The sequence below is a fragment of the Peromyscus leucopus genome, chromosome 23 (assembly GCF_004664715.2).
Source record: "Peromyscus leucopus breed LL Stock chromosome 23, UCI_PerLeu_2.1, whole genome shotgun sequence".
Lineage (NCBI taxonomy): Eukaryota > Metazoa > Chordata > Mammalia > Rodentia > Cricetidae > Peromyscus > Peromyscus leucopus.
In genome coordinates this window covers 1,766,131-1,790,729 of record NC_051082.1, presented here as the reverse complement: position 1 = coordinate 1,790,729, position 24,599 = coordinate 1,766,131, and the positions used below count along the sequence as shown (strand labels likewise).

The 24,599-nt window shown below is 55.2% G+C and overlaps 1 protein-coding gene across 1 annotated transcript in view; it reads right to left on the bottom strand.

Annotated features, from left to right (window-relative positions):
* The window catches only part of Mn1 (MN1 proto-oncogene, transcriptional regulator), a 41,657-nt gene that overhangs the window by 2,829 nt on the left and 14,229 nt on the right, over nt 1–24,599 (bottom strand).

Genomic DNA, 24,599 nt, shown 5'->3' with positions numbered 1-24,599 from the left:
AGGGTGCACAGGACGTCATAGATACCGTAAAGGAGTCGGGGAGACTGTCTAGTGCCCTGGACAGACACTTGCTGGGGGCTTACTCTGTACTTAGCACGTCTAGAGCTAAGGGGGGTCATCCCACTTTTACAGCTAAGGAAACTGAGGTCCAGGAAGGGAAATGGCCTGCTGTGGGGGACACGGAGGAGAATCCTATTGGCAGGATGGAGAAGGAGCCAGTAGGGACCAGCCTGGAAACACTCATGGCAGGTAGAGGTCAGAGTGCTCTGTGGTCACAGCCCCATTAAGGCACAGGGGATGGGCTCAGAAGCGGTGGCTTGGGGTGGGCTGGCAAGGGAGGAGCCTATAGACACCTACTATGTCCTTCACACACACCTCAGCCCTGCACTTTACAGACAGGCATCTGTGGCCCAGAGAGACACAGACACTTGCCTGGAAACATACAGTTCTAACCGAGACCCCAGTTCTACAAAGGAACCCAAGTCTCGTCCTCTGAACATGGAATGACCCAGGCACGTGGGCCTCACATGCATCAGTTATCAAGGCTATTACCGTGGTCAAGTGTTTGTGTAAACTGTAAAGTGCCATGAAGTGCTCAAGGCAGTAGACAGAGTTGAGCTCCCAGACCCCATCAGCCATCGCTGTGGAAAGGCTTTCTATGCTTCCTCCACACCTCACAGGGAGCCACCTCAACCCCCAACTCACTCAGCTGATGACACAGACCCAGAGCTACCACACATCACAGTTGTCTCTGCGTCAGAGATATGCCTGAAGGGAAAGGCATTGAACAACCACTAACATGTTAGCAGGGGTTAGGACAGAGTGTGTGTGTGTGTGTGTGTGTGTGTGTGTGTGTGTGTGTGTGTGTGTGTGCGCGTGCGCGCCCTCCTCCTCTGCTTGAGGTAGAGATGGGACAGATCAGTTTTCAGAGCACACTGCCAAGCCATGCTGGGCTCTGCCCTACTATGTTTGAATGGCAGCTTCCTGATTCTCCTTCGTCAGACGGTCGGGTACCCTGCCTAAGGCTGAGCTGCCAGGAAGGCTCGGAAAGCTAGGTTTGAATATGGGCGAATTCAGCAGACAAGCAGTAAGATGAAATTGGGGTGGGGGCCTAACTAAGACCAAGGAGGCGCACCCAGATACTGACCTCCATGACCCGCTCACCCTCATCACTACAGCAGAAGCTGCCCACCCAGCACACCCAGGACCTAGGATTAAGCCTGGCCCTAACAGAATGCTAAGCCCCGCCCCCTGAGCCAGGCAAGCTTCTAGGACTCCGGGCTCCACTCCAGGGCTCCAGGACCTGCAAGGTGGGGAGAGAAACCTGCCTTGGCTTCTGCCCTCCCTCATTCAATCAACGAGCACGTATCTGGGACCTGTTACATCCCGGCATGGCGGCCCAGGGATCCTCCCGAGTGACACCAGGCAACACCACTCTGTGACCAATCAGGGCGGCTCAGGTGTGGCTGTCCCACTGCTGAGTGACACAGCTCTACTGCTGTCTCTCTTGGGACCTTGTGATGGCCTGGTAGTCAGAGGTAAACTGAGTATACGGAGGTCCCCGATAGGGCTGCTGGGCATGACCCTGAGAAGGTCGGAAGGGAGCCACCCAGAAACCCGTGAAGCCCCTCCTTTCCTAAATCTTGGTGAGGTGGTCTCCCTCCTACCCACCACATGGAGTCATCACCCATCCTGTAAAAGAAACTAAGGTTTCCAGCTCAGGCAGGTGTGGTTTTTGCCAGTGGATCCAGCCCCAGTGCACACTAGGATGGCAGAGACAGAGGATCCGGGTCCCCGAGCATGTGGGCCCCAGCCTGGAGCGATACAGTCCTCGCTCTGTTTGAGCCCACAGGTGCCACACTCTCAGCAGAATCCCTGCTTCCTGCCCCGAGTTACATTACTCCAGAGCACAATATCCCACGAGGGACCGGTCGTCCTCTTAGGAGACGCACAAAGCCATTACCTGCATCCCTCACACACACACACACACACACACACACACACACACACACACACACACACACACACGAGTGGGGGCAGGCACTGAGGAGTAGAGCAGAGCCCCTCATCAAAGTAGAGATGAGCCAGGTGGGGCTCAGGACAGGAGAGACCCAGGCCCAGGCCTGACGGCAGGCCCCAGGCAGGTGACAGGACATAGGTATTTCTTAAGCATGTATGACTCCCGGGCTCCGATAAATCCATCCTCGGGTCACCCCCTGCCTCCATTCCCAGGCCTGACACTTCCTAAACTCTACCCTGATCTCAGAGCCAGGCAGTTGCTGTACCTGGTGTGGAGTCCAGTATTATCTAATCCCATCCCCTAACAAGCCAACAATGTACCGCCCTTCCTCCGTTTTGGCAGAGAGGAGGCGAGGGGGCTGGCCTAATGCCACAGATCACGGGTACAGAATTCCCCAGTCTCAGCGGGACCTTACGAGGCCATCAACCCCAGCCTACTATCCACACATAGGCCTTTTAGGAGAGAATGTTGTTCTTCAGCTCTTGACTTTTGCAAGCATGGTTATATCACCCCATCTACAGAGTCCTTACAGTGGAGGGACCCATCATGCCTAGGATGGTGGCCTCTCGGGCTGTCAACTCACGGATGACAAATCTATCCCACAGAAGCTGTTCAAGTCCCAGCCTGTCCCAGCAGAGAAGACGCTGAGTCCCCAAGCCTCAGGTGGTGAGCACACCCAGGCCTCTATGTCAGCAATCCAGAGATAACACTACCCCCTCACCAAGCCCTTGGGGCTGAGGGACACCTGGGATCCCTGGGTACCTAGTGCTGGCAGATGCCACAGGTTGTCTCTTTCTAGCCTGGGGTTCCTGGTAGGTGAGGGAACCCCCACACCTAGGCTGCTGGCCTGTCTGAAATACTTGTTCCTCCATCTGTTACTGGAAGGGTCATTGTGGGTGAGCCAGGCTCACAGCAGCTAAGGGACCTTGGAGCTGAAAGGCGGGCCTCATGCATACAGGTGAGGGTCGGTGTCCAGAGGGGAGGGGTACCATCATACCACATACCTCACTGACAGTGGCATTTCAGAGGTTGGGGGCCATAGCTGACTGGCCAAGAAAGGCCAGGAGAGTTTGAACTGCACCTATGAGACACCATAGATTCCTCATGTCCACAGCCAGGGTCAAGGCTGGCTCTGGGCGGCCCCTGCAAGACCTCTCAAGGCCCTTCCTCACAAGACCAACCCTTGATGGCCGCAGACCCTGCACAGGGTCATCGTTGCGGATGGCTTTGCCTCATGGTGTTGAGGTCAGAGCCCAACCAGCTCACTCGCGGTCGCCACAAAGACCCATGTGGGCTTCTGTCTGCCGGGCTTCAGGCCACAGCGAGGCCGCGAGAGACATCAGCCCCGGAAGTGAAGGAGAAGCCACGCAGTGAGGCCAGGAGGCGAGTGCTGATGTCTCCTGGCTTCTCCTGTGGGTCCGACAGCGATGGCAGGCAGCACCCGTACACTGGGGGGTCTCTGTGTGTGTCACCCCTGGACATTGAGATCCCAGAGTCGAAGAGATGGGGAGCAGCCAGGCAAAGGGGTCAGAGGAACCAGGAATGTGAAGGGCCTGACTTGCCTCCAGTGGCAACTGGAGCAAACTGGCTGCGGGCTGCCTGTCTCCCTCCCTCTCCCCACTTCCCCTCCCCTCTCGTCCTCCCCCCTCCCTCCCTCCCCACTCCTCTCATCCTCCCCTTCGCTTCCTCCTCTATCTTTCCTCTCTTCTTCTAGGCCAACAGTCCTGGCTGCACCCTGCCCTCTCCTGAAGCCCCAGCCAGGATCCAGCATGGGGGGGCCATGCTCCTGCCTCGGTGGCTCTCCAGACCCATTCTACCTTGAGTCCTGGGATGGGGATTCTGGCCTGGCCTTCTGTTCTCTGCCCACCAGAGGGATGACAGACATGGGAAACATGGGTGGAGGCCAGATCAAGGACAGGCACAGAGGGGTGGTGGGTGAATCCACCTCTGGGCAGGTCCGCACGATACCCAAGCCTCCAGAAGGCCCGGGGCCTGCACTTGCTACTCAATAACCCAGGATTTGGGGGCACCAGACCTAGAACAGTAGTGCTTCCGTCTCTGTGGGGGCTCCCTACGGCCAGCGTGAGGCGGAGCGGGTATTTTTAACTCATGGCTTATGTAAGAGGGAGTGTGGGCCTGAACAACAGCTAATGCCGCCCCCCACATTCACCTCGCCCGATTCCCACAAAGGGAAATATATTTTAAATTTCCTTTATTTGGACCCAGGAAGGGTAAAGGGAGAGGTGCTGTCTTCTGTGACTTCTGCCCTTGGCTGGGACAGAGCTGCTGGGGTCTCAGGGCCGGATCACTTCCTTTTCTTGCGACTGGCCACACCAGCTACAGCCTGCAGCCAATTTGCTCTCTCTGCATCAACTATCCGCAGGCCTAGACAGACCTCCCTCCTGCTTAAACCTTCCATGGCTCCCCAGTCCCCAGGACTGGGCCCTGACTTAAGCCGACCTCTTGGTCACCCTGGCCACTTGGCCTCTGGCACCATCTGTCTCTCTCCTACCGTGCGCAGTCCCAACCACGCCCCGACGCATCCATCCCCGGTCTGCAGCACCTGCCCTCTGTACCCCTGCTGAGCCCACCTTCCTGCTCCCTGCTCCGCTGTCAGGCCCATGGGGAGTCCCCAACCCAAGGTGCCCTGCTGGCAGGCACAAAGGGAGGCAGTTGTGTGTCCAGGCCCCTCCCCACAGGCTGCCCCAAACACCTGGAGACGCAGAGCTCAGGGGGACTAGTTCCCTACAGCATTGCCAGTCACTTGCTCAAGATGGACGATGCCAACACCACCAGCCTCTTGGGTCTGCCCGAGAGCAGGTGCTTAGGAAGGGCTACATGGCTCAAGGCTTTAGTCCTTGGAATAGCAATTAAAGTTGTGTGTGTGTGTGTGTGTGTGTGTGTATCTGTTTGTATGTGTCTGTGTGTATGTATGTTTGTATGTACCTGTGTGTGTGACTGTATGTATATGTGCCTGTGTGTCTCTATGTGTGTATGTGCAACTGTGTCTGTTTGTGTGTGTGTGTGTGTGCCTGTTTAACTGTATGTATGTGTCTGTGTGTATGTATGTTTGTGAGTATGTGCCTGTGTGTCTCTATGTGTATATGTGTAACTGTGTCTGTCTGTCTGTCTGTGCCTCTGTGTGTGTGTGCCTGTGTGTGTGTGCCTCTGTGTGTGTGATATGTAGAGACCAGAATCCATTTAGGTATCTTCTCTGCCATTCTTAGTTTTCTTAGTTAGAGACAGGAGCTCACTGTTTGGCTGTACCGACTGACCCGCAAGCCTCAAGGATCCTCCCGTCTTTACCTCCCAAACACTGCGGTTACAGACATATGCCACCGTGTCTGGCTTTGATATGGGTGCTGGAGACAAACTCAGGTCCCCATGCCTGCCTCCCCAGCATCTACCACCCGAGCTGTCTCCCCAGCCCACAGCCCCCTTGTCTCCATGAGGTTGCTTCAGGACCTGGTGGGACAGGCCAATCACCCAACACTCAGGCTGAGGCTGGAGGACACCAATTCACACCCAGTCTGGGCTACAAAGCCTGAGGGCAAAGAGGACCACCTCTGCAGCCGGAGGGACCCAGCCCTGGGAGACAGGCCCATGGCTCAGCCATTGGGGCAAGAAGCGCAAACCTCAGCCAGATGTGGATGGCAGAAGGTCCGGAGGCCCCCACGTGGCAGAGCCAGCCAAGACCCCTACAGCCCACCCTCCCCTGACTCCACAGCCGGGCAGCTTGGTCCCCGGCTCAAGACCTGGGCCCCAGACCCCGAGTCTGAATCTTGGCTCTTTCCCTGCCCAGCTCTGCAACCTCAGGCAGGGCAACTTGCTGAGCCTCGGTTTCCCAGTCTGTAAAAGGGATAAGAAGTGGAGTTTCTTGGAGACAAAGGCCCTCTTGCTCCTGGCACACAGTGAATGCCTATTAGGTATCTGCTCAATATCTTCATGACACCCTGCTCATTGTGTGGCCTTCTACAAATCACTCCCCCTCACTGGGCCTGTTCAGTCACCTCTGATGACCATGACAGGTGGATGTACATCCTTTCTTTTTATAGGAGGGAGTGCAACACAGCCCAGGCTGACCAAAACTTAACAGCCCCTGCCTCGGCATCCTGAGTGCTGGGGTCATGGCCTACACCCCATGCTAGCTGTGGTTAGCTCTGATTGCCAACTTGACAGAATCTGGAACCACCTAGGATATAAGTCTCCAGGACACCCGTGAGGGATTATCTGGATTGGGTTAATTAAGGAAGGAAGACTCGCCCTAAATACGGGCAGCACCATCACATGGGCTGAGGTCCTGGACCGAACGAAAAGGAGAAATCAAGGCGAGTGCCACCTGCCTCTCGCTCGCTCTCTCTGCTTCCTGACTGTGGTGTGGTGTGACCGGCCGCCTCGCCATCACGCCACCACGCCTTCCCCACCATGGCAGACTGCATCCCTGAACCGTGAGCCAGAATAAAGCCTCCCTTCCGTCAGGGTTTCCTATCAGCACACCAGGACCCGGAATAGAGCACTGGCTGACCCACAGTCCTTCAGTTCCTGGGGAGGGAGTCCATCTTACAGGCAGAGGTTGGGGCAGGACTCAGACTCCCGGACGCTAGGGCCAGAATTCACGACCTACAGATTCAGGGACAGTTAACCTGCTGGTGACACCACATGGGATCTCACGAGGACCAGGGCAGGCAGCACCCGACCTCAGCTACCTGCCCACCCCTACGTCCCGGGCTCGGCTCTCCCTCCACGGTGCCCAGCCCCCAGGGTCATGTGACAACAGAGAAAAAGGAGGGAAATCAGCCATGCCTCTGTCACCGGCTGGAACAGCAACAAGAGTCACTGGCTCTGCTGACCTTGGGCCACCTCCACAGCCAGGGCACAGGAGCACAATCAACAGCCCATTTCACAGCCCTGGAAACTGAGTCCGGGGAGTCTAAGCTCACAGTGCTACAGCCACAAGAGCTGATGATCAGTAGAGCCACGCTGTCTGGTAGGGAGTCATCTGCAGAGATTAAAAAAAAAAAATGTCCCTGCCCGGGTGGCAGAGGCTGTGTGCCTCCCTCACGGCCCCTCCCCCTTTCTCTTCTCCCATCACCCTCCTCGGGACAGTACCCTCCTTGCTCTCTGGAAAGGGTGCCCAGGCTTAACACTCACAGTGAGTTAAGAATCGCCCTTGGAAGCGGCCTCCTTAACATGGCCTCGCGCAGGCTACGCCCTTTGTCACAGGTCCTGAGAGAGGGCCCTGCCTGCCCTTCAGCCCCAGCACAGGGCCAGGCTGGATAAAAAGCCTCGCTGAGGATCAGGAGTCCATGAGCCCAGCTTTTCAGGGCCCAGAAGAGTAATGACAGCCATTGTGGGGAGCTGGGCAACCGATTCACGCTGCCTTTGGGACAATGGCAGCTGTCAGTCAGATGGCCCCGCTGAGGGCAAAGGTGGGAGGGGAGGGTGCCGGGAGAGGGGGCGTAGGGACACAAGGACCGCTGTCCGCAGGCTGAAACTCTTCTGGGAGATTCTAGCCTAAGATGTGTCCAGTTGTCTCTTGGGACCTAGCTCCTCCAGCCAAAAGTTACCACCCCCACCCCCCAAGCATCAGTTCCTCGTCCAGGATGCAGGACAGAGAACGCACGGTTCCCAAAGGACAACCTCCTGCGTGTGCACCAGGTAACCTGCCACCTGTCACCACTACTGCTGAGTCCTGACCCCAGGGGCCATGACTGTGCCTTTGGTGATTCTGCCTTTTACTACAATGATGGAGACTGAGTGCTGGGTGACCTCAGACATGATGCTGCACCTCTCTGAGCTCTGAGGTTCTCACACTCTGCCTGGATGTGTGTAGAGAGTGGGTGACGTGTGTGTGTGTGTGTGTGGTGTGTGTGTGTGGTGTGTGGGTGGTGTATGTAGAGGTATGTGTGGCGGGGATAGGGGAGCGGCAGTGTGTTGGGTGTATATAGAGGGTGTACCTGCAGGTGTGAACTCCCGAGTGCACACTTATGGAGGCCACAGGAGGATGTCCAGGTCCTGCTCCATCATTCCTGCCTTATTCCCTCAAGACAGGGCCTCTTGCTGGAGCTAAGCTGGCTGGCAACAAGGCCCATCCACCCACCCCCACCACCACCCCACCCCCCACCCCTGTCTCAGCGCCACATGGTGCTGAAGTTGCAGTCTTGTGTTTATCTGCCTAGCTCTCCACCAGGTGCTGAGACCTGAACTCGGGCCCCCAAGATGATGTACTCATGAGTGTGTCTCCCCGGCCCAACCACATTCCATCTATCAGGACAGACAGACATGCCCATTTCTTTAGCAAACCAGTCTCATGGCTTTAACTGCAAGTGTGGATTTCAGGAAATACATCTTTAGAGGGCTGATGCTCCAGATTAAGATGCTTGGAGATGCCTGCTCCTCTATGTGGGGTACCCCTCCAGGGGGACAGTGGGGATGGTAACTGCCTGCCACCCACATACATTCCCATAGCTCAGGTGTTTCCCCAAAAAGGGGGTCTATGTGGATAGTCATTCACACACGATGCAGACAAAGGTCTGGGTAGCCAATGCATAAGTGCCAGACTGTGGGGCTAAGGCTAACACAAATCAGCTCCCTGAATCTCTGTATCCTGCCCTGAAAAGCAGGGTTGGTTATTCCTGCCTGGCAATGAGGGGACACTAGGTCTTGGCTGTGCTGTGGGAACTGCGCACGAGCCGGGGTTCCAGGAGGACAGATTTAAGGACGAGCACAGAATTTTGCAGGAGAGGAAGAAGAGGGACATTCGAAGCCCCTTCACACAGCCTTGGACATCCAGGATGGCCTCGTCATGGGGCGTCTAGGAAGGAGCCTGGTCCTCCTGAAAGCAATGGGAACCAGGCACGATTCAGAGTAAGGGCAGAATATTGGGAATATGTCGAGGTGGGTAAGAGCTCGCGTCTTCCTTACCCCAGTCTTGACCTGGGAAAACGCACGATCCCTGGTATCTCTCAACCCTGAGCAGGCTGGAGATTGAAGCCTCTGTCACACCACCTGAATGACACTCTGGAAAACCTCTTGCCTAACTAGGCCAACCAGGAGCCCTGGGCGGGCTTCCAAGTCACACCTGCAGCTCTGAGTCCCTGGGTCTGCTCCCCAGCAGCCACACCACACCTCCCCGTGCCTCTGCCTCCTCTCAGCACAACAGATGCAGTCATCATGGTTTATACCTCACACCAGCAAGTCCTTGTTGAAGTTACAGGGAGGGAGACGGAGGCCCAGGAAAGGGAGCTCTAAGATACCCAGCATGGCGCACCAACAGGGCGAGGTGGGCCACGGCTCTGTGTTTCCCTGTGTGCGCAGGGAGATCAGACACAGAACTGGGCAGCTAGGAGACTCATTCATGCAGATATCAGCAATGACGGGCAGCAGTTGTGCCTAATGGTCTCCCCCTCCCCCGTCTATTCCCCGGCACTCACCGAGGTCCCTGTCTTGTCTCCTGACCCAGTCCCAGAGGTGCTTGCTTACCCCAGGCTGGCTGATCTCAGCTCACATCTGCAAGTGAAGTTTTGTTAGCACATTGCCTTGTTTGTGACATGAGTCTGGGCTTTCCAGATAAACCATAGTTAACCAAAAATCTGGGCACCCTGTGACCCAGGCAAAACGAATCACTGCAACCCGCAAACGCCAAATATTAACTGGCACCTGTGCAGAGAAAGTTTGCCAACCTTCAAACCCGAGGCTCAAGTCTATACAAGGAGGAAATTACCAGCGTCTGGTGGGTGCTTAACACATGCTCTAGACACCATGTGAGGATGTTACACCATGACACTTAGGGGATCTGAAATACCCTTATTGGTCAGTATGGCCCCAGCTTTCTTCTGACTGTGGACACCTTCCAACCTCCAACTGGAAAAAAAAAAAAATCAATGAACTGGAACTGCTCTAAAAATGCTTTTGTATTAAAGGAATAAGAAAGAAAGAAAGAAATCATTCCAGGAGTTCCCACAGAATAAGAGAAATGGCTTCTCTGAGACACAGCAAGGCTGCCACACCAGGCCAGAAAAATTACCCTGGAAGCTCAGCACCAAACTATAAGGACAGTGATGGCCAGACAGCCTAGGAGTCGATGAGCAGAGCACTGCCCAGACCAGCCACGAATCTCTCAAGGCTGATCTCCCTTTGAGACAGGCTCTCACACAGCCCAGGCTAGCCTTGAGCTCCTGAACTTGTCCACCTAACATCCACCTCCCCAGGGCTGTGTATGACCAGGCCTGTTTATATTTTATTAAGTAAGGATCGAACCCAGGGTTTCGCGCATGCTAGGCTGGCATTCTGCCAGTGGAGCCACATCCATAGCCCTGGTGGATCCTCCTGACAGCCTGTGAGGACCAAAGCCACATGACCAAAAGTGGGCAGGCTAGATTTGAACACAGGTCTGTGGGAGTCCATGACCTGTCGTACTAAACGGCCCCTGGACTTAGAAGGAGCCGTCACGTCTGTCCATCATGGCAGTGCGGACAGACATCTCTTGTGTTCCGAGCACTCACCCTGAGCTCCTACCCCCCAAGGCCTCAGTGACAGCCAGGGTCCACGGACCCTCTGGGAAGAGGAGTACCGGTCTGATTTCTCTCTCACCGGCTCTCCTCTCCCAGAGACAGAAAACCAGGTGCCAGCTCTGCCAGAAGCTGGCAGCGTGACCTCAGAGACGCTGCTTGCCAGTCTCTTAGCTGCTACCCCTTTGTAAGAGGAAGGTGAGAGTCAGCTGACAGAACCCTGACTCCATGACCTGCAGAAGCCCCCAGTGGGTGTTTCCCACCCCCAACCGCCCTGTAGACTGCTGGGAAATGTTCCTTAATCTCTCCCTTGGGGGTGGGAGAAAGCTTGAAGGATTGAGCCCTGGTGACTGGCTTAGCTCTGAGTTCCTAACTGGGCCTGCAACACCCAAGTGCAGTTTCTGGCATAACCCAGGAAGGTGGGGTGTGGACTCCTAGGGGAGCAGGGGCCTCCGAGGGAAGAGGCAGGTACAGGGGTGGGGGCCAGCGACTGAGTCAGCCTGTCCTCACCTTCTGTCAGATTTCCCCCTGGACAAGACACATTTTTGTAACACCCACGCTCCACCTCGGGAGGGATTTTCTCTGTTTGGCTTATGTCTCTAGGACACACGCACCGGATTAAAGCCCAGAGCTTCTCCTCCAAGGGCAGAGGTCAAAAGTTCCTTGTCCTGGGGACCTTCTAGAGAAGACAGAGAAAGACCCCAGAAGACAGTGGATAGGCGCTGCACAGCAGGGAAGCGAGAGTCAGGCCAATTAAGTCATGGCAGAAGAGTGGCTAGATCCATCCAAGACACTCTGGGGGCGTGATCACGGGTCTTCACAGCCCACTGTCACCAAGGAGTGGCAGCGCCGTTCCAACCCTCATTCACCTTGCTGGGCCCTGCTGTCCCCTCTCTTCCCACCTGGCTCCTGCGTGCCCCTCAGCAAGGCTGTCCACGCCCCTGGTTGCACCTGGTGTTACAGACTGCAACAGGGTGCCCCGATATCTCACACTCGCCTGTACAACCCAACAGCGTGACTTCTCTATACCAAGGGCCTTGTCTTCCGCTCCCTGGGCTGGCTTCAGGGCTGCACACAGTAGGTCTTGTCATTTGCCAATTCCTGAGGGAGCCCTGCCACCACTCTGGGCCTCCAGGCCAACACGAGTAGGAACTTGCCGAGGGAGTTGCTGCCTGCTGGTGGCTGAAGACACAGGACTTCCCGGGGGGCACTGTGCTGCCCCAGGCTCACAGAGAGGGGACACCCTGCTGCAGAGCCTGGATCCTAGAATGCTCCCTGTGGGCTTTAGATACAGAGAGGAAGAAGAGAGTAGGCTAGACCTCAGCACGGGCTGAAAGGTGCCCTGGGAAAGACCCTGTGCCCAGCCTGCCTGGCTGTGGCACAGGTGCCTGGGACGACGTTCTCTGAATGATACTTAAGTTGACTTCCGGCAGGAGAATGAGTTCCCCAGCTCTGCAGCCGTCTTTGGACGAGGGGGGCGGGGGGGGGGGCTAGGGAGGGCATTGGTTCTGAAGGACAGAGAGAGGAGAGAATAAAAACAAGGATGGGGGCGGGGAGAGCACACACAGCTGAGTAGAGAGCATCCATTCAGATGACTTGCCAGGAACGGGTACCACCTTCCCCATTCCTAAGCATCGGGTCCATACAGCCATAGAGGAGAACTCTGTTCTTTTCACAGTCTTCAGACCCCCATTCAGACAGACAGGGCAACTTGCTCAACGCCACACATCTCCACCATACACTGACATGAGACCTGGCCAAGTCCTTCCCCACACCTCTTGCGGCACCATCCCACACTGGAGGCAGGCGAGTGAGAGAGACACTGGGAGGCAGCCATGGGTCTCCTGCTGCCCTAACTCCAGGCACCCTCCTTCCCTCGCAGCTACCCACACTGTGCACCGGGAACCACCAGGCTGTTTCCTGGGGCCCTGGGAAATGAGAGCCTGCACATCCAGTCTCCGACACTGAGCACCAAGGCCCTGCCCAGTGCAGCTCAGCACTCTGGAAAGCAGCTCTCATCCCCAGAAGAGAACAGCAGGCCCCAAGCAGGCAGCCACCCACCCAGGAACACATGCAGAGGAGCTGGCTGCTGGGAGGCAGAGCCAGAGCCAGGACTGTCTATCTCTGTTGCCAAGCAACAGATTCTCACCTTAGGACCCACCTGAGTCCTTGGAGTAACACTAGCAAATCCTCTTGGAATCAAGTCAGGCGGTGGTGGCGCACGCCTTTAATCCCCGTACTCGGGAGGCAGAGGCAGGCGGATCTCTGTGAGTTCAAGGCTAGCCTGGTCTACAGAGTGAATTCCAGGACAGGCTCCAAAGCTACACAGAGAAACCCTGTCTTGAAACCATGATCCCCCGCAAAGTTCTTGGAATCAATAACCACTAGAGGCCAGAACTGGGGTATCCCGAGGTTACCCCTCCATCCCTGCGCACACACTAATTACTCTGACATTTCTAAATTAAATGAAATTTAGGAATGAGTGTTAGCCCAGCCACGCCAGCCAGTCCCACAACTGCAGGAGGCCGGTGGAGACTACAGGGATTGTGCAGCAGAGGACATTTCCACTAATCCAGACCAATCTGCCAAGTCCATCCCAATCTGTATCAAGGGCTAGCTATCATGACAAGTGTTTTTCCTACAAAGAATTGTTACCATTTCCTAACAGGAAGATCCTTCCACTGAGCCACACCTGAGGCCAACAGGCCCCAGGGGCGTTTTCTAGGGTTACCAGACATCCTTATAAACCACAGCACTGGCCCCTATGGACCCTAGACCCAGCTTCAGTTTTTATCCACACGGTGTTACAGGCAGTCAAGAGTAGTCAACCTAGATTAACACATGGCACCGAATCTGAAATATCAACCTCTGCCCATCACAACGAAGGGGAAATTGAGGTCCAGAGTAATAAAAGGACCAAGCCAAGGTCATCTGGCAGGGACACACTTCATGAGCCGGGTGTCACTGGCAGAGCATCCCTGTAATCCTAGCACTCAGGAGACTGAGACAGAAGGGCCTGGGCCACACACTGACCCTCTCTCAAAGCAAACAGCCTCACCTCTGCCTCCTACTACCCCATCATGCCTGACTTGTGAAAAGCCCTGGGTGACTTAAATGCACTCAGCAAAGAGTCTTGGAGATGCAGAGGCTGGAGGGGTGGTGGTGGTGATGATGATGATGATGATATGGTAATGATGGTGGTGGTGGTGATGATGGTGGTGATGGTGATGATGATGATGGTGATGATGGTGATACTAGTAACAGTGACGCTTGTAAGGATGGAATAATAATAGCAGATGTCACACTATCACCTGCTATGTGCAACTCAACCAGTTTCATGGTGCCTCATGATGGCCTCTGACGTATGCCTTTTGAGGGAGCTGAGGGGGAAATCATGGCATGCAGGAGCTACTGGGTATAGGAAGGGAGAGTCCGCAGCTGTTAAGTCATCAACTAATGACAATGGCCAGCACTTAAGCAGTGCCACTGTTTGCCTACCTCCTGTATGCCTGTCCTCCCACTTGACCTTAGCACAACCCTGGGGTGGTACCAAGACGGAGCCCTGGTGGCCAGAGTTGGGCTCTGATTGTTACTCTTCTTTATCACTCCCTAGCCGTCCAACCCTGGGCAAGCTGACTTTTGGGGGCCTCGGTTTTCTCCTGCGTCAAATGAGAATCAGGAGAGCAGATAATCCCCAGTGATTCTGGGGGAGTCACAAATGGCACAGACTCTGCCGCCATCACCATCATTGTTACCATCATAATCACTACCACATCTGTGTCACCATCATTGTTGACATCCTCACCACCACCACCACCACCACCACCACCACCACCACCACCACCAGTCTTAGTTAGGGTCTCTATTGCTGTGACGAACACCGTGAGACCAGAATCGTGAGGGAAAGGGTGTATTCATTTTACATTTTCACATCACAGTTCAACATCAAAGTAAGTCAGGGCAGGAATCAGGGCAGGAACCTGGAGGCAGGAACTGAAGCAGAGGCCATGGAGGAACGCTGCTTTACTGGCTTGCTCAGACTCCTTTCTTAGAGCATCCAGGACCACTTCTCCAAGGGGTGGAACCTTTCATAGCGGGCTGGGTCCTCCCCCATCAATCATCAATCAAGAGAGTGCCCCCATATTTGCCGATAGGCCAATCTTAGGAAGGCATTTCTCAATTAAGATTCCCTCTTCCAAGATATGTCTAGGTTTGTGTCACGTAGACAAAAACAAGCCAGAAGAATCAGTACCATTGCCACCTAGATTGCTACCACCACCCCACCACCACCACCATCATCACCATCACTACCACCATCACCACCACCACCATCACCATCACTACCACAACCACCACCACCACCATCACCACCACCATCATCACCATCACATCACCATCATCATCATCATCATCTCCATCATCATCACCACCACCATCATCTCCATCATCACCATCATCACCACCACCACCATCATCACCATCATCTCCATCATCACCATCACCACCACCACCACCATCATCACCATCACATCACCACCATCACCATCATCACCATCATCTCCATCATCACCACCACCATCATCTCCATCATCACCATCATCACCACCACCACCAAGCAGTCTAGTTTGTAGGCTGGGCCTTCCTGCCTACGCTGGGCCCAATGTAAGGCCGGATTAGGGAAAATCCTGAGACTGGGGAATGCCAAGCTTTCTCAGCCCGCCCCAGGAGGCCTCACACACACAGCCCTGTAGCCCAAACAAACCCCCAAACAGGCCGCCCAGCCCAAGCTGCAGACCCCTTCTGGCCCTCCAGGGGCTCCATTGGGGAGACGGGTCCCCTGGGGAACCAGGAAGAAAAGGGGACCCTTGTCCCCGAGCCACCGCTGTTGCCAGCCTTCCCCGAGGCCCGGGTTTGGGAGTGGGGGGGTCTAGAGCCGCTCTGAAAGGCTGCTGGGGCTCATTCAGCTGCTTGCGGGTAGCTCCAATGAGTTCATTTTACCACAGTAGAATATTAAGCAGTTCCCAGGGAAACGTGCTGAGCTTGATTTCAGAGCAAGCGAGGGGGGAGGGAAGGAGGGAGGGAGAGGAACCATGGACCACAGGGGAGAACTCGGTTCTGTCTCCGCCGCCGCTCCAGATCCACCCAGGCTGAACCAGGCCAGAGACTGGCTGCATCCTGGGAGGGCACAGGCTGGCGGCCTCTCACACGCCACGCTCCACCCAGTCCTCCCAGCTTCCCGGGTAGGAAATCCATGGGCCCCACGTCACAGGAGGGGAAACCGAGCCAGGAGGGAACAAGCGATTTGCGAGGAGCTTCATCGGAGAGTGACAGGATTCAAACCCAGGCTTGCAAATACCATTTTGGTCCTTCTGTTGACACACCTCTCTGCAGACTTTGACCGGCTAAATCTGGCGCCTCCTGAATATCCCGCCACCCCTGCACTCTGTTATTTAAAGTTTAAGCCCTTTCATCCAGCCGGCCTACCTGAGGGTAGCAAGCATGTCTAGGTGTCTTACTACAGCTTTTCCGTTGTAAATGGGGAAACTGAGGCCCAGATTATAGGGTAGCTACTGCCCATAGTAAAGGGTGGAGACTCAAAGCAGACCCTGCCCCCTCTACCACAAATTCACCACCGGCTCACTGACCCACGCTGAAAAATGGGCAGTGAAGTGACTTACCCAGGACTACACAGCCCCAGTTTAGAGACCAGCCCAAAGCCTGGACGAGGTAGGTCAGAGTTCCCTATCTCGGCTCTCACTGGCTCCCACTGGATCCCTTATGCTCCTGGCTATCCACAGAGGGGCTAATCCCCACAGGACCTTCTTCCCTTGAGACCCGACACTGCTGTGTTCCCAATGCTCAGATGGGAAAACTGAGGTCTGAGGAACAGCATCCATAATTACATAGAGGCTGCTGTACAGAGAGCGGCTCTACCAGATACTGGCCTAAGCCACTGGCAAAGCCCGCCCCAGATTCACCCTGGCAGTGCCCCCCCCCCCGGAACTCTCCCCTGAGCCTCATTTCTTAGACCGCCCACTTCCAATTTCCCGTTGGTGCCATGTCCAGGCCAGAGCTTAGTACTGCCATAGGCTGGCGGCCATAGTCCTCTCACTGGGGTCAGCATCCTCATCTGTAAAATGGGTCTTGGTAGCGAGGACATTGTGGGCAATGCCATGTGTCCTGTAACCACACTGGCCGCTGGCCACTGAGTGACTACAGAACAGCTATGACGTCCATCTGCAAGTCAAGCCCCTCTTACAGGATTGGGGGGGGGGGGGCCTCCAAGAGAGGGTCTGCAGAGTGAGACCCCGGGGAAGCTTCACTCAGTCCCTCGACATGCCAGGAGACTGAGCCCAGCACCACCCCACCGGGACCTCAGTTTCCCTACCTATAAGTTGAGACACAACATATCTTCCAGCGAGGGGTGCACTTCACCTGAGCCATGCATGTGGCCCGGCAGGTGGAAGCACCAGATATGGCCATGCCTGCCCTGCACCGCGGCCACCGAGTCCGAGCGGTGGCCAACATGTGCCCGGCACATGCGGGGACCTTCTGCGAAGGTGAGCCACTGTGCCTGCCTCTCCCACTATAAAACTGATTGGCAGCTCAGACTCAGGTCAGCGCCAAAGGACAGAGACCAGGGAGGGGGACCCTGTGTTCCAGAGTCACAGGCAGGGCTGAGCTCTCGCCCCGCATACCCAAAACGGCCAGCGTAGACACAGCATATCGGGGAGAAGGGAAGCGGAGCACAGGGTGGGGGGACAAAAGGAAGAGAGGCGACAGATTTCCTCAGCAGAGCTCAATGACCTGCCCCAAGCAAACTCAAGAAATATCTAGTATCAAGGGCATCCTCTGAGATCAGCCGGTGCTGGTTGTGCTTTCGAAGAATTCACCCTGGCAGGGTCCCTCCCCTGGATCTTCTGGACAGGGAACACCCCATTTGCAAGCCAAGATGGCCTCTCTGATGGAGAAAGCTCGCTGTCCTATGGTTGGGGGGGGTGCTCACTCTGCTTGGGGCCATCTCTAGTTAGAACCAAAGACAATGAGGAAGTCATCAAAAGTGATTCTGCAGGGATACCCACCCCCCCTTGATTAAGCTACGGGTCTTGGTTTTAATTGCCTTCAAATGCAGGCAGGCAGGCCTGGTCACATGGATTTCAACCTGACCCTGTTAGATAGTAATAACCAATAAAATTCACAGGAAAGTCTAACTTCCAGGAGGAGGCTGGCCAGCTCCAGGGCAGGCAGGAAACAGGGCCTAGAGCAGTGGTTCTCAACCTTCCCGATGCCGTAACCCTTTGTAACACAGCTCTTCATGTTGTGGTGACCCCCATCCCTAAAATTATTTTTATTGCTACTTCATAATTGTAATTTTGCTCCTGTTATGAATCACAATGTCAAGATCTGTGCTTTTCCAATGATCTTAGGTGAGCCCTGTGAAAGGGTCGTCCAACCCCAAAGGGGTCGCGACCCACATGTTGAGAACCACTGGCCTGGAGGAAAGCGTGGGAGTCCCCCCAGTCCCTGGGCTGCGCATCACTGGGCTCGGCCTCCTCTTTCTTGACACGGCATGGCTCCAGGCCCCTCAGCAGCCCTGATCTCTTCCAAGCCATCATGACAGTCACAACGACACAGGCCTGGTCGTCTGGGATACAGATCAGTTTTGGAGGAGCCCAGAAGAGCATGCTGGGATGGCCACTGCAGGAGGGAGAGGGGGAGTCAGGGTGGGGGGCTGGGGGGCATCAAAGACACCCAGTCGGCCGGCTCAGCCCCAGCCTTGAGAGTGTGAGCTTGAGGCTAGCCTGGGCTATGTCTCAATAGAGGGAAAGATCTGCAGGGTGCGTCTCCCATCCGGCCTCGGTGACCAAAGCCAACGACAGAGCATCCGGGAGGCCCTGTGACTAAGGGCTGACAGGCCTGTCTCATCACTGCCCACACCCACACACACAGGCAACACTGTTCTGTGAGATGTTCTTAGCCGTCTCCCAGGGACTTTCTACAACAGTTTCCTCAAATTAGCAAGGGGCAGATTTTCCAGAGCCATACACAAGCAGGATTGAAGAAGAAGAAGCTACGTGGAGCAGAGAGTTTTCAGACTCACGGATGTGGCCAGCATGACGGCTCAGTGGATAAAGCCACTTTGCTGCTAAGCCTTGAGGACCTGAGTTTGATGCCCAGGAGAAACAGCAGAGGGACAGAACTGACTCCCAAAAGCTGTCCCTGACTTCAGGTACACTGCTGCAAAATATGTACACACATACACACAAATAATGAAAACAAAAATAAAACACCAATTTCCACGCCTGGGCAGATGCATCTTCTTGCTGGCTTGCACTTGAAAACACACAGTAAACCTGGGGACTCCCACAGGCCCAGCACCCCTCTGCCCGGCCCAGCACCTGGCATCACCCCCACCTGAAACCACAGACTGACGGGTCTCCCCCTTGGTCCTGCCCAAGATCACTGGCTCCCTTCTTTCTGTGGCATCCCTGGGCTACCCACAGGTTCCAGATTCTACACATCAGTGACAGAAACCATGTTTCTGCCAAGGCCCTGAACAGCTGAGCCAAGCCAGGCATTAGGATGGGAACTCTTCAAGAACATCACCATACTCCACGTAACCCAAAAGACCGTGGGGGAAACTGAGGCTTGGGGAGCTGAAGGATCCATCCAGGGGGATGCCACGGCCTCTGATTCTCTCGCTGTCTTCCTCCCCCAGGTCTGGGTGGGACACACAAGCCAATGCCGATGACCAGCAGGCTCCAAGTGAGACAGGAAACCCCACCACAGTCAGCCAAGTCCCAAAGACGGTAAGAAGCCGACAGTGGAAAATGGCATATCACAGGAGGAGTCGTGAGGGGCAAGGCTGGGACAGAGAAGTGGATGGGCTGGGGTGGAGGGCACCTCCCTGGCAGAGATGGATGACATCGGGCGCTGGCCCAGCTCTCTGGCTTCGGGGGTCAAAGATGGCAGAGTTCTGGGGCCGTTGTGCTCAGTGTTATCTGTGACAGACACTAGACCCACCTGACATCAACAGGAAGCAGCCCTGCCGGGATGGCCCTGTGCCCCCCGTACACACAAAAAGCTCCCTGCTCATTAGGAGAGGCCAGGATCTGTGTCTTGGATACCAGAGGCCCAATGAGGAGGAGATAAGTACTGCCTTTGCCCCAGTCACACCCAACAATGACACTGATGCCCAGGGCTCTGAGCCCAGCTCTGTCACCTGTGGGGAATACTCAACAAACACTGGACTAGCCCAGGGCAGGGAGTGTGGGAGAGCAGTGTTACCTCCTGTGCATGCTAAGGAAGTACAGCCTCCTCCTGTGCCCTTGCCTAAGTCTGGCTCATAAACGTGAGTGTGAGTCTGTCTACACACCATCCCTCCAAGACAGATGGACTTGGGCAGGTCACACCCCCATCCCTGAGCCTCATTTTCCTGTCTGCAAACTGGGGTTTAGGCCGAGGGTGCCGCATTCCTTTGCCACACGGGGAGGAAGCGCAAGAAAAGCTTCCAGAAGGTGGAGGCCAGGGCGGTCACCTGGGTGGACGCTGTGCCACCCTGCCGGTGACCTCTGTGGGCCTCCAGAACAATGGCTGAGGGACAGAGGAAACAGACACCCTGGACCACAGATCCATCCCAGCTTGCCCTGAGCAGAGAGGACCACGGACTCCCCGGAGAGGCAAGCTGCGCCCCACCTTGGTGCCCCAGCTCCTCCTGGGGGTGGCAAGGAAATGCCCTGCCCTAACCGGTGGCCTGGCTTGGGATGAGGAGGACATTCTGGGTCATCTTGAATTCAAACAAACCCCAGTTAACTGAAACCCTACGGCGACATGGGCTCTCATCACCTTCCAGAGCCCCAAACCTCCCCAGCTCTCATCAACGCTCGCAGGAAAACATGGCTGTCCTGACCATGGCCACAAATCCCCTGGACGCTGCCATCATGGCCCTGAACCTGCACCATCAGACATGACCGACTTCAAGACACAGGAGTCCATGTGACAGATCCAGGAATTCTGTGGCTGAAACGCCAGCTAGAGAGCATGTATGCCTCAGGCATCAGCAGCTTCGATTTTACCCCCACAATGCCACGGTTCACTCTTCCCCACCATCCAGAACTCAGCGTTGTGTCTACATCTCCCGCAGACCTCCCTGCAGCCCGGACTAGATTTGTGCACGTGCCCTCCTCATTCCCAGGCTGGCCCGTCCTGTGGCACTGTCGTTATTGCTGTCTGTGGTCTATCTCCTAGAAGGCAGATGGCACCGGCGTGGGGCTCTGGTCCCTGCGGCTCCCCTCAGCCTGACATACGGTGAGGGCTTGGGGGGGGGGGCGTGCCTGTTGAATGATCTGAGGTTTATCCTAACCCCAGGCCACTCACTGCTGTCCAGGAATTTCTTGGTTTCCTGGGCACTACTGACGGGTGGAGCTGGATGGTTTTATTGTTGTGGGGAAGGGGCCACACCTCATGTTTAACAACAGCCTGCCAGTCCCCTGACCATTAGACTCCAAGAGAAGCCGGACTCGGTGTGACAACCAGAGCTGAATCTAGATGCTCCTAAAACTCCCCTGGGGGGCGTCACCCTGGGTGAGACCACCCCTACAGCCCCGTCTGCAGCCACAAACGCTGAAGATCAGAGAGAGAGAGGCATAACTGGGTTGGGGGGGTCAGAGAACCATCCCTCTAAATTCAGCACCCCAAGCTCCCCGCCACCTCTCTGCGACTCAGCCCACACCCACCTTTGAGAGGATCACAGGACTATGCCTGTCTACAGGGGAAGGAACCAATGCTCAGAGAGGCGCTGTTCCCACCCAAAGCCACACAGCACAGGGGAAATCCAACTCCTAACACCCTGATCCCAACAGGAGCAGAGACCTCACCGTCTGTCAACACTCTGCCCCCAGGTCACTCTCTCTGCTCAGCCCCAGTTCTGCAGGTTGCCGAGGGCCACCTGAGGTGCTAGACACCGGGGCTTTGAGGGTGTACTGTCAGCTCCCAGACTGTTTATGGCTGGCTCTGGATCCTTGCCCAGAACTGGGAGGCTTAGGGTCGGGGGTAGCTCATGAATTCCTCCAACAGGAAGGGTGACCATTATGCACACCAGGGATGGCTTCCCAGCCGGGTATTGCTGTCAGAAGGAAGAAAAACACCTCCATGCTCCCAGCTGGCGGCGACCAACAGTGCTTGACAGTCCCTGATAGCGGCCGCCAGCCCGCCGATGCCGGCATGAGGTCTGTCCAACAGCCTCGAACGAGAGGGTCTGTCCAGGGCTTACCTCCCACCCTCCAGCCTGACGGCGAGGATGAATTATTGCTGCCTCAGTTTCCCCAACCCTCAGATGGGACAAACAGTCAAAGCAACGCTCTGTGTTTGTCTTACATCTCTCTGAAGGTCTGAAACGGGAAGCGGCGAGCCGAGCTGGCCGTCAGTAAAGGCTGGCGCTGTGTGGACGGCTCCCGATTGCCGCTCATTGAGGGAGAACTATTATTAGCCTCTTCACCAACAAGAAAACAGAAGCACAGAGAGGCTGAGTAACCTGCCCAAGGGCATACCGACAGGAAGGAGAGTTGCTGGGCTTTGAACTCAGCCTCTGCTTCTACATTATCCCACCACCTGTCCCCATCACACTATATGGTTTCCACAGGATTTCTGTGGGGTAATACTCCTTTTCTCCTTTTTCTCTGTGTCAAAGATGCCAGTCAGGGAGCGAGGAACTGAATGTCTGAGATCACATGGCTCAGAAAAGCCAGAGATCCAGGCCTGAGGCACAGTCTCTCATCTGGGAGGATGAGGTATCCCACGGCTTCCCCAGGATCCAGACCCATCGCAAGGGCAGGAAATGCTGAATGCCTACCCCCTCTCCCCCGCCCTCCCAAGAGGGTGTCCTGGGGCAGTCTAGAAAGGTTTGGAAATTTCTAGTTTGAAACCTGGCTTTGGGCTGTACAACATTTAGCTGGATAAGAGAAAGCCTAGCTCCCCAGTGAAAAAGAAAAACCCACTGGGAGCTATGCTGTGTGACCTTGGCTGAGTTGCCTGCCCTCTCTGGGCAGTTCTCTCAGCGGGGGAAATGTCTTAGGACAGGGACATTAAAGACAGGACTAAGTTTCTCCCACATTAGAACTTTTGGTTTACAGAGGTGCACTCTTCAGTAGCAGCAATACCTCCCAACAGGATCACCTGAACAAGGCAAGCCCAGGAACCAATTCTAGGGAAGCCTGTGACAAGCTCGCAACACTTGTCCTGTAAGTCGCCTACCCTGTACCCGATCCCCTGCCCAGATCAGTCATTCAGGCAGGCGCTGCTAGACCTGGCCCCCAGAGCAGCTCCTTGCTGGGTACTCAGGACAAAACAGTCCCCTTCCCAGCTGTCACCTAGGAAGGAGCAGGCCTGCCCTGCAGGCAGGCAAACACAATCAAAAAGAATCATGGGAACTCCCCGAGCTGGGGGTGGGGCGGGCAGGGGGATTGGGGGGTGATGGGAGGGGCGCGTTGGCGGGTGAGGCCACTCTCAAGGGCCAGGCCAGAGCTCAGCCTCCAGAACTCAGGCTTTAGGGCTAATGCTTTATGCACAGAAACCACCCAACACCCCAGGCCTACAGCAGCAAAAAGGAAGGAAACAGACGGGCAGATGCAGTCTCTGCTACCTGTCTCAGCCTACACAGGCACAGTCATTCCCCAGGCTCCCCAGCAGGGAAGGACTGGGGTACCGTATCTGCCTGCTACCGATGAACATGTCCGTTCTACCCCCAAGTTCAAAATGAAACTTGCTCCTGTTTGGGAAAAGAATTTCATTAGGGGGAAAAATATAATATGAAAATACCCATTTAGAAGGAATGTGCTATTAATTCTTAGTACTCCATGCAGAAGGGAAAATTGCATTTTTATCTAAATGGTTTTTCTGCATAAGCCATTTACAATGTACTCCGCTTCTCTATAATAGGCCCTGCTCACCATTAGTGCCGGGACACCCAGGCTGAGAGCTGAGATCACCCTCAAACACATTTACTCTAACCCCTGAAATGCTATTCAGAGGGGGACTGGGCAAAACGGGCCCCAAGTCCTTTTAAAGGAAGAAACAAAATGCTGCTGAGCAGAGGAGAGGGTGCCGAGGAAGAGAGGAGATAGTTTCAGCCAAAAGCAAATGTCCTGGCTCTCTGTCACCAGGGGCCGTGCCAAATCACCACCGCTTCTTGGTTGTGTGGTTCTAACCACGCAACCACTCCCTGTCTGTACGCGATGCACCACAGAACGCACGTCTCCATCAAACAAGCAAATAAGGATAGGATGAAATTCAGAACATCAAAACAAACTATTTTTAAACGCTGAGCAAACAGCAAGATGGTAACACTGCCGTCTCCCATTAAAACCACATTTCTCTAGATTTGGAAGGCGAGGGTGTGCAAACAGCACTACCTAATGCCTCACCGAGGTACCGGGCTGCTCTGAACCACCGAGAACACTCCACTCAGAGAAGTGGGATCGGTGGGGCCAGCCTGGGCCTCGCGGCCCCGGCCTGTCCACACAGTCTCCACAGCATCTCATTCAAGCCAACTCAAACTTCAAAAGCAACACTTTTTCTTTTCTTTTTCTCAAATACTACTTCTTCTCCTTCTCCTCCTTCTTCCTCTTCCTCTTCTTTTTCTTCTCGTCCTTCTCCTCCTTCTCCCACTTCTTTTTAATCTTCCAGCTCTTTCTCCCTTGGATTCCCAAAATAACTACTGAATACCAAGTGTGGGGAGCTCGATTAATTCATTAAAGAGACGTGAGGCCGTGGCAGGAGCTGGGCGTGGGGCTCCTTCGTGGCCGCACCTCTGGCTGCTGTCTTCTGGCCAGACCTGGCCCATAAATTCTTACTACCAACCAGGAGCTTAAAATGTCGTAATCACATTTGAGAAAGGTAACAGGTGTGCCCCCCCACCCTGACACAGCGCCCCAGACAAGGGAGATGGGCACTGTAATCACAGGAAATGACTCTGGTTTTAAGGGTTAGATAAAGACCCTCTCCAAATTTAAAGCCAGACACCAATGCCCATTAGATTTTAACAGACCCACATAAAAAAGAAATCGTGTCCT